This window comes from Physella acuta, unplaced genomic scaffold (genome assembly GCF_028476545.2).
Source record: "Physella acuta isolate Inbredline_101_S28 unplaced genomic scaffold, ASM2847654v3 ptg000061l, whole genome shotgun sequence".
NCBI lineage: Eukaryota > Metazoa > Mollusca > Gastropoda > Physidae > Physella > Physella acuta.
Genome location: NW_026731581.1, coordinates 737,804 through 748,723, shown reverse-complemented (window position 1 = coordinate 748,723; position 10,920 = coordinate 737,804). Strand labels below are relative to the sequence as shown.

The 10,920-nt window shown below is 36.3% G+C and overlaps 1 non-coding gene across 1 annotated transcript; it reads right to left on the bottom strand.

Moving 5' to 3' along the window:
• Nucleotides 1–10,834: 10,834 nt before the first annotated feature.
• Nucleotides 10,835–10,907, bottom strand: Trnaa-agc (transfer RNA alanine (anticodon AGC)). Its single transcript has one exon. It is a non-coding gene; the product is annotated as a tRNA-Ala (tRNA).
• Between the last annotated feature and the right edge of the window lie 13 nt (nt 10,908–10,920).

Below are 10,920 nucleotides of genomic sequence, written 5' to 3'. Positions count from 1 at the left end.
GTTTTGTTCACATGCTTTGTTAGGTAATGAGCGTGATAAATGTGGGCAGTAACGGTGGATGAACTAATCATAACTATTGTTGCGCTGAGTTGAGGGCAGCAAGTCAGAAGAACTTACCATTTCACGGTAATTTAATGTTAGTATTTAAAAAAAAAAAACACAATGAAAATGGAGGACGTTGGAACATTCTAATTCATTCTATTAAATGCTATTAATATTATGTTTAACATAATTACAATCTAAATACTTCATACTAGGCCTAAATATTTTTAGATGAATTATAAAAATTACCATGGGTAGGCCTATACAACCTACACACATTACACTACATTTAATTAATCCTAAGTTAATTAGCACTCTCTGAATATATGACTGAATAAAGTATTAACAAATTCCTTGCAAATATATATTTGTGACTTTTTTCCTGTGACTTTTTTCTGTGTTTTTTTTTTCCTGTGACTTTTTCCTACAATCCTTCTAGATGTCTGCCATATTATTAGTATTTAGGTTAAGATTAGCCTTTGGGATTAGGAATTTAGCCCAATTAATGGAGGCAACCATGTTGACGAGAATCCTACCATTGTATTGTTGACATGGATTAAAAATGTGCTTTTTTAGATTTAGCAATCAAAGTGACCTTCAAAATAATATTTTTAAAAAACTAAAGCCGAAAAAATTCAGAAATTTAATTTTTTTTAGAATCAATGTTATAACACTTGCAAATCCAGATAACTTGAAAATATGTTTTGAGTTTAAGGCTACATTTCTATTTATTTTCATCAAGCCTAAGTTATAACCCGCTGTTTCACTTTCGTAAGACAAACATTGATTGGCTGTATACACTGTACAGAAACTCTGTGATCGATTTCTGACAGCCCCACATTATATTTTTTTGTTTACAAAACTTTGCAGATACATTTTTTAAATAACAATGCAAATTAAACCACATGACCTAGTTCTGCCATTTTTTTTTATTAGGCCTACAATTTGTACAATAAAATTAATGCTAGCCTATCCAATAGCAAGATGCCATTGTTTATGTTGGGGGGGGGGGGATTTTATACCAGTATCCGATAGAATTTTTTTAAAAAGGGGTGTTAGGTTACTGGTAGTTAACTAGATCTAAATAAATACACACAATTCTGGCTAATGTCAATCCTAACCCCAACCCAAGTCCTACCACACACGCCTAACCCTAATTTCTAAAATATAAAATTATAGGCCTAGATCTAGAGTCTAGATCCTATCAGATTAAAACTACTAACAACCCAACACACTAACACACCTATTTTTAATTTTAAAATAATCCATAGAAAAGATTTAGTTCTAATATATTATTTAATGGGCCTTTAGAATACCTTACTTTTCAGATTTTCAGAAAAGGCTTTTCTTGCTTGGGTCCATTAAATTATTGTTTAAAACTAAAGTACTAGAAATCTAAATCTAGATCTAGCCCTAGATCTAAAGTCTAAAGTACTCTTAAGTAGTTAACAGTTAAAGTAAAAGTACTAAAGATTAACGTAGTAAGTACTAGATCTACTAAGTACTTTTAGTAGGCCTAGGCCCCCTCTGGTCTAGGGCTAGGCTAGGGCCTCATCTAGATCTAGATTCTAGATCTAGATCTAGATTTAGATCTCTGACTCTCTAGGTGAGTTTAAATAAAAGTTTTTAGGCCTAAAAAATGGATAATTTTTTAATTAGGCCAACCTGCTTGCTACTTGTATTTCTTCTTTGTTAACACGGGTTATAAATCTAGATGTAAAGCGCTACAAAAGTTATCCTGAGTAGGATATAGTATAGATATAAAAGATTTATAATAACTGATAAATTATGGTTCAAAGCCCGGGAGGTCTTCAGTCTTCTCAGCTAACGCTAGAAACTGAAGTAAGGGAGACTACTCCTCTTTTGTTTACATTGATTTTATATGGGTTAGCCTCCTATCCTCCCCAGCTTTCTTGTTGTTTACTAGTGAAGATCCGCCAACCAAAGTAACCAGGATAGGCCTAGTAGACCTGTTGTTAGTAGTGTCATGTGATTTTCACACCTTCGACCCCCATTTCTCAATGTAATGTAGAATCTATAGTCACAAATGAGCTAGACCAGGGGTCGGCAACCTTTTTTAGACGGAAGAGCCAAAATATACAATTTAAAAATTTCCCAGTTTTTAAAGAGCCACAAACATTTTTATTTCAATATTAATATTATGATACGAGAAAAATGGCTAGGCTGATAGTGCTGTCTCTTTTCTCTAAACTAAAACCACCCCCCCCCCCCCCCCCACACACACACACCACCCCCACCCCCCAAAAAACATGTCTACCGTCCCATTCAACGAAATATAATTATATACTTTTTCCAGTGTCCGCCCCCTCCCCGAAAATTCTACCCCCGCCCCCGAAAATTTCAAGTACCCCCACCCCTCTCCGGGGAGGAAAAGTCTGAAAGAAACACTGGTGTCGCGCTTAGCCACTACCCGAAGAATTGCATTAAAGAAATTGCAAGAAAACCAGTTTTTAGATTAGACACATTAATTAGGCGGTAATTTTATTATAGAGTATCGATGAAGAAATTTCTTTTGAGTTGGGGAGGGGGGGGGGGCTCAGACGTTCTTAAGCGGGGATGGGGCTTCGCCCCTACCCGAAGAATTGTATGAAAGAAACTATTCACGCAAACCACTTAGATTAGACAAAATTTCCTTTTTATTCAATGTTTACTCGAGAATCAATGACGTCATTTTACTGTGTGCACTCTCCGGCTTGAGATTATTTTCTACTCTATGCTAAATGTGACGACGTCATACTTCGTTTTTTCGAATTACTATGCATGTTTTTAATTTGCTTGTGTTTTCTCTAGAGCGTTCTTGTCAGATAGATAGATAGACAGACAGCGAAACTATTAGTATTAATTTGATTATGATTATATATATAGACTACCCGTTATCTAGTTAGATAAATGTAGGTTTCGGGGGGTCATCCATAAATGACATCACGTCTGCCAGCACTTATCATCCCAAAATAACCAGACCCTACATTCAAAAAGACGTTTTTTATATTTTAAAAACTCTACTAAACTCTACTTCACCTGCCCAGTGCCCCGCCAAGTCTCAGACATGTTTGTATTTAAAAAAAAAAACTATTCCGGCTGAGCATGGCTCTGACCACACTATCCCTTCATATGCTGAGAACATAGGAACAGGTGAACTCTACTTCACCTACCCTGTGCCCCGCGAGGTCCTGATAGTCAACCTTATCATTCACATATAGGAATATTCCCATAAACACTAACTGCAACAATCCAACATGACGAGTCCAAGCAAAAGGTCAGAGGATGTCTACGGTCAAAAGCTCGACCGTTGTTTATACAATGGTCTCATAAAGTTTGTTACTGGAGTGGGAGTAGGCATTGTCTTTTCAGCACTACTTTTCAAGCGAAAACCCTGGCCTGTTATTTTGGGAGGTGGCATTGGTACTGGCATGAGCATATCTGATTGCAATAATGAATTCAAATCATATGGATTTAGAGAGACACCATCAGATAAAACAAGTGAAACGTCGTGATATACATGCAAGTCTCTTAGCAGGCCACTTTTTTTTTTTTTTTTTTTTTGTGGCGATTGCTGCATTTATAGATCAAGCTTAGTCGGATTAAACCTATGTATTCTGATGTTATCTTTCAATAAAAGTTGCAATTAAGTTGTAAAAAGATTTGCCTTACATCTTTGCTAGGAGACATTTATTGATGGATGCCCCTGAAGAATTGGAATGATTTCCAAATAAAGCATTTGTATACTAATTGTGATGTATTGTTGATAAATTTGAGGGTGAAAGGTCTTGGTGTGTTGTGAACATTTAGGTTTTGTTCCTTTTTAAAGTTTTCATTTGTATTGTTGTTAACTTTGGAAAAATAACCAAAATAAATTATTTTTTACTTAAAACCTTGTTTACTTTCTAAATTCATTAGGAAAAAATTAGTTTCAGATTGTATAAACAACAGTTCACTGGTTAAACTTTTTTTTTATACTTGTTCCTATGTTAAGAAAACATGACATGAATTCATGAATAAATTACTAGCATGATATTGAAAAAAAAATTGTTTTTAAAAAAATTAAATAATTGAAAACATTGTTGTAAAAATAAATCTTTTTACTATTACTAAAGTGATTGTTGTAATAGATTGAGATAATTGTATTGGTATTATATTTATATTGTTATCTTGAGTGATGTCCCTTACATGTTGTTATCTATATATAGTTGTCTCTGGCCACTTCCTTCCTCTCTTTGCATCATGGCTGTCTGTTAATAAAGGCTGTTAACACCAATGTGGCTCCTCGTCAATCCATAACATTTTGGCGACGAAGGATAAACATCTACTAGAAAGAGCACCTACTTACGCAAAAAAGAGGTTTGCTAGAGCTTATTAGCTAATTATTTCTAGAATAATGGCGCTGTATGGCCAAATAAAGCAATTTGATTCGAATGATGAAATCATTCAGGATTACCTAGAGAGGTTAAGCTTTTACCTTGAAGCTAACAACGTGACGATAGAAGCCAAAAAGAGAGCTGTTTTGTTAACAGTCATAGGGCCTCAACAATTTAGGCTACTAAAAGACTTATGCGCACCAGCTAGTCTAACTACCAAGAGCTTTAACGAGCTGAGCAAATTGCTAACAGACCACCATGCGCCTGTACCATCAAAGTTTCTATGTCGAGCTAGATTTGACAGTAGGACTCGTCAACCAAACGAGTCAATATCAGAATATGTTGCTGCTTTACGTCATTTAAGTAGATTTTGTGAATTTGGAGACACACTGTCTGACAGACTAGGTGAAAAGTTTGTGACAGGTGTAAACAGCCCTGATATTCAAAGAAAGTTGCTGCTCGAGTCAGATCTAACATTAGAAAAAGCAATACAACTTGCAACTTCAATCCAGCAGTCATCAGATGCGGCGAAATCTCTAACGCCTTCAGGGATCCATGCAGTAAACAGCAGGTTAGTCAACAAACACCAACCCCATCAGAGCATTTCAACTTATGCTAAACAGCCTGCTCGTTCAAATCCTAGATCTAAATCTAGTAATAATTATCAAAAATGTCATCGATGCAAGGGTCCCCATGCATCTCATCGGTGCAAGTTCAAGTCTGCAACTTGTTATAAGTGCAGTAAGCAAGGTCACATTGCCAAGGCCTGCTTTGCAAAGTCTTCGTCTGTTGCTAAATCTAGCCAGTCAAGACAGTACCGCAACCAAAGGCAGCACTATGTTAACTCTCACCAAGACTACCTAACCCAACCAATGAACCACTCTACCTGTGAAAATGCTCAAACTGATTCGCAGCCGGATTTCAGCCTGTTCTCTGTGAAATCAATAAGTCATGCTCCCATCAATGTACCAGTTTATATCAACGGTAAGAGCATCAGCTTCCAACTTGACACTGGAGCATCTCTAACAGTCATAACAAAGAAAGATTTTGACGCTGTCACAGGAGGATCAGTGCCTCTACAGCCATGTCACAAGTGTCTAACAACATACACTGGTGACAATGTTCCGGTAATAGGAGAGTGTATGGTTCATGTAAGTTATAATGGTCAAAGTGTTAAACTTCCTCTTCTTGTGGTTGAAGGAAATGGACCACCATTACTAGGTAGAAACTGGTTAAGTAATCTTAAGTTAAATTGGGAGAGTATTTGTTCATTGAAGAATGTAAAAGAATCTAGTCTTACTTCACTAGATAGAGTTATATCTGAAAATAAATGTGTTTTTGGTAACTCTGGATTACTAAATGATAGAACAGTGAAGTTAAGCATTAAAGACACAAATCCAAGATACTGCAAAGCTAGAGTTCCACCTTATGCAATGAGGAATAAAATTGAAAATGAGCTAAGTAGATTGGAATCTAATGGCATTATAAAGAAGGTAGACTATTCCGATTGGGTGTCGTCCATTGTGCCAGTGTTAAAGAAGGATGGTTCTATAAGAATTTGTGGAGATTATAAAACTACACTGAATAAGCAAATAGAGCTAAATAGGTACCCTATACCTAACATTGAGGAAATCTCTTTGAATTTGGCAGGAGGAGACAAATTCACTGAATTAGACTTTAGTCATGCTTACACTCAACTAGAACTGCATCCAGATTCAAAAGTCTATACGACAATAAACACACATAAAGGACTCTACCAATATGAAAGACTATGTTTTGGCATATCATCTAGCCCTGGAATTTTCCAAGCTGTCATGGACAGTATTTTTAAGGACATTCCAAATGTTTGTGTGTACTTTGACAATGTGTACATAACTGGTAAGAATGACACTGAACATCTTAAAACACTTGATAAAGTATTGAAAATTGTTGGTGAAAAAGGTTTAAAGATAAACAAAGATAAATGTCAATTCATGCTGACAGAAATTAGTTTTCTTGGTTATATATTGAGCAAACAAGGTATCAGACCTCAACCTGAGAAAACAAAAGCCATTAAAGAAGCACCCAAACCTGAAAATACCCAACAACTAAGAGCTTTTTTGGGCTTAATAAATTACTATGCAAAGTTCATAGGAAATCTGTCTGGTAAACTATCACCACTGTACAAGCTGCTACAGAAAAATGCAACTTGGCACTGGGGTAAACTACAAGAAGCTGCTTTTAATACAGCAAAAGAGGCTTTGTCTGCTGACACCTTACTAACTCACTATGACCCAGGGAAAAGACTTATATTAACATGTGATGCTTCACCAGATGGTGTAGGAGCAGTCTTGTCCCACATGGATGAGAAGGGTGACAGACCCATTGCTTTTGCCAGTAGATCTTTGAACCAGGCTGAGAAAAATTATTCTCAGTTAGATAGGGAAGGCTTAGGCATCATTTTTGGTGTTAAGAAATTTCATAAGTTTCTGTTTGGTAGGAAGTTCACCATCTTTACAGATCATAAACCATTGCTAGGTTTATTTGGAGAAAACAAAACCCTACCTGAGCATGCCTCACCAAGAATTCAAAGATGGGCTATCACATTAACTGCATACAATTATGAATTGAAATACAAACCTGGATCTGAGAATAGTGCAGATAGTCTTAGTAGATTACCTTTAAAAAACCAAAGCCTGAGCTATGTACCAGAAGATGTATTTGTTCTCTTCACTATCATGGATAACTCCAATATAAATGTGAATGATATTAAAAGAGAAACACAAAAAGATGAGTGCTTAATAAAAGTATATGAGCACTGTATGAATGGTTGGCCTGAAGAGTCTGTGAATGATGACTTAAGGCCATATAAAATAAGAAATAAAAACCTTTGTGAAGATAATATAAAAGATGGAGAAGATGCAGTCCATTATCAGTCAGAGCTACCTAAACAAAGTATTTGTAACTTAATAAATGATTATGGTGATATGGCAATTTCAAATGTTTTAAAGAGAATACATTAGTAAGAAGGAATGTGATCATCAAACAACTTTGCTAACATCATTAGCACTTACAGAAACTAAAAGGGTAACATCAAAAGAAGAAAAAGATTTTTGCCATTTAATACACCCACTTCAAATACTGGATCACAGTTGCAAAGTGATATGGTCCAGAATATTACTCATAAACAGTATTTTTGGTTACCAGGAAAGCACTATCGGATTACCTGAGAAAATTGATCAATCAAAGAAATCTATGTCAGTTAAGGATCTGAATAACAGCATAATACTTCCAGATGCCAATTCAAAAATAGTTCCATTAAATCATGACAAAACATTCATTGAAAGAGAATTTGGTGTTAATGATAATGTGTATCTGAGAAATTATGGGAGAAAGGAAAAATGGATACCAGGTCAAATTGTTCAATGTACAGGACCTGTGTCTTATAAAGTAAAAACAAATGATGGACTTATTGTCCGTAGACATGCAGACCAGTTGAAAATAACTTGTGCAGATAATAAGTGTGAATCTGTCAATCCCACCAAGTCTGATCAGTTCACACCAACTCAGTTTGTTCCACAACCAAGTTCTGTTGATATGAGTGAACCAAGTTGTCTGGAGTCAGAAAATGTAAATTCTGGAGTTAATGATTTAAATCCTAGACCTCCTGAGATAGAGAATCCAGATGGTCAGAATATTGAGTCACCAAATCAAAGGCCACTGAGAAGGTCAAGCAGGACAATCAAAGTCCCAAATAAGTTAGACCTATGATTTTAAAGGTCAAAAGGACTTTGACATCATTGTTTTGTATCTTGATTATGTTGTAGCATATTGTGCATTGTTTGTAAGGATGTAATCTACCATAGTGTTCATGTTACAATATAATTGGTGATTTTAGGATACTATCAATTGTTCTATTGAGAGATGTGTTATTGTGTTCTAAGGGTAAAGGGATGTAATAGATTGAGATAATTGTATTGGTATTATATTTATATTGTTATCTTGAGTGATGTCCCTTACATGTTGTTATCTATATATAGTTGTCTCTGGCCACTTCCTTCCTCTCTTTGCATCATGGCTGTCTGTTAATAAAGGCTGTTAACACCAATGTGGCTCCTCGTCAATCCATCACAATTGTTCTAAACGTTTATAATTAATGTGGTTAATCTACCAATGAATATATCAATAAATTAATTAACGGCTTTAAATTAGTTTGTAATTAACAGTGTGTTTAAGAAAGAACAATATTTACCACCCAAAAACCTATTTTAAAGCTCTACACATTATGCAGATTCTCCCCAATAACAAATTTAAAAAAAAATGAGTTATCAAATGTCACTATTCAATCAAAGTTAAGCCATTGTTCTAAAACTTTAAAATTAATGTGGTTAATCTACCTATGAATAAATCAATAAATTAATAAACGTCTTTAAATAAATGTGTGATTAACAGTCTGTCTGCAATAAAAAATTGTTCTCTACCTACATACTATTTTACAGCCCCCCATATAGAGCAGTTTCCTTACAGTACCAAATCAGACAAACAAAAAAATAAATATTCAAACATGTAAACAAACTTGAGTTTTAGTAGTAGTAGTAGTATATATATAAATAATTTGGACTTGCAAGCCTTTTGAAAGTTTGTTTATATTACTTATAACTTGTTTTCAGTTTAAAGCATGCCTCTAGATTTGTATTTGTTAGTTGGTTGGCTTCAGTGTTTCTTTCAGACTTTTTCATGGGGGGGGGGGGGGGGGGGTGGCACTTGACGGACTAAAATTTCCGAGGGGACGAACACTATTAAAGGTATGTATTTTCTATATCAATTCCGTTTTTAAAAACTCTACTAAACTCTACTTCACCTGCCCAGTGCCCCGCCAAGTCTCAGACATGTTTGTATTTAAAAAAAAAAAAAACTATTCCGGCTGAGCATGGCTCTAGAAAGAACGTCTAAGCCGCCCCCCGCCCCCCAACTAAAAAGAAATGTCGTCATCGATACTCTATAATAAAATTACAGCCTAATTAATGAGTCTAATCTAAAAAGTGTTTGCGTGCAGAGTTTCTTCCATGCAATTCTTCGGGTAGTGGCTAAGCGCGACACCAGTGTTTCTTTCAGACTTTTTCCTCCCCGGATGGAGGAACTTTTGCTAATCTAAAAAGTGTTTAGCGTCCACAGTTTTTTTCATGCATCTCTTCCGGTAGGGGCGAAGCCCCGCCCAGGTTCTTCCTTTAGTTTGTATGATCTACAAATGCGACCAGTGTTTCTTTCAGACTTTTTCCTACCCGAAGAGGGGTGGGGGTACTTGAAATTTTCGGGGGCGGGGGTAGAATTTTCTGGGAGGGGGCGGACACTGGAAAAAGTATGTAATTATATTTCGTTGAGTGGGACGGTAGACATGTTTTAGGGTGTCTGTGTCTGTGTGTGTGTGTGTGTGTGTGTGTGGGGGGGGGGGTTACTTTAGAGAAAATAGACAGCACTATCAACCTAGCGCTCGTTGTATCCTTCCTCAACGGGCAATTTTTCTCGTTATAAATATGTGTGCAAGGAGCTGAAGAGCCGCAACTTGACATCAAAAGAGCCGCATTTTTACAAGCTTTTAACTTGATTCCTCGTCATGTATGTCTAGAACGAAGCGCAAAAAAAAAAATCGCAAAAATAATAAACGTAAACAATCATAAACACGCCCTCCTCAACGAAGCAATATCGAGGACTAGTTCCAAAAGCAAATATGTTAAGCAAGTTCCGAGGATGAACATAGGTCAAAAAAATTCCCGGAATTCCTTCCTGGATTTCCCGGAAAAGCCAAAAAACCTCGAAAAAATGCAGTTTTTTGCCCATATCTCGGCAACCAGACCACTTAGCGACTTGAAACATTTACCAATCGATTCCTGTCATAATTTAGAACAATATTGCCGAAGAAAGTTTTCAAAAATATCCTTTCATTCGGCCACAAAAAATTAATTAAGAATTTTTAAACTGAGCGTCGTGTAGGCCTAGGATGATTTAGCGCAAAGCGCTGAGGTTCGAAAGGATTTTACCATAGCGAATGAGTGGAGGTTCGAAAGGATTTTTTTTCGACTGATACGGGAGGCTAGCCTGTCGCGACGTGGGGTCGTTCGCGTCACTGCGCGCGGCAAGAGAGAGAGAGAGAGAGAGAGAGAGAGAGAGAGAGAGAAAAGTCAGATACTGATATAAACGTTTTAATTTTTGGGCACCGTTGCTGAATATATGATTTATCTCGATTTAAAATTGTTATGGATAACATAAGGATATTGCGCTTAAATTGTCACTAGACTTTTTATTAACTTGTTTATTCTATGTGGGTTGCGGGTCACTTAATTTTTATAAAAGGGGGCGCCACTCGAAAAAGTTTGGGAACCACTGTATTAGATTGTTAGGCATTGTTATGAAACATGAAACAGTTATATGTAAAACAATGGAGCAGCGGGGTATCGATCCCCGTACCTCTCACATGCTAAGCGAGCGCTCTACCACTTGAGCTACAGCCCCATCTAACCAATTG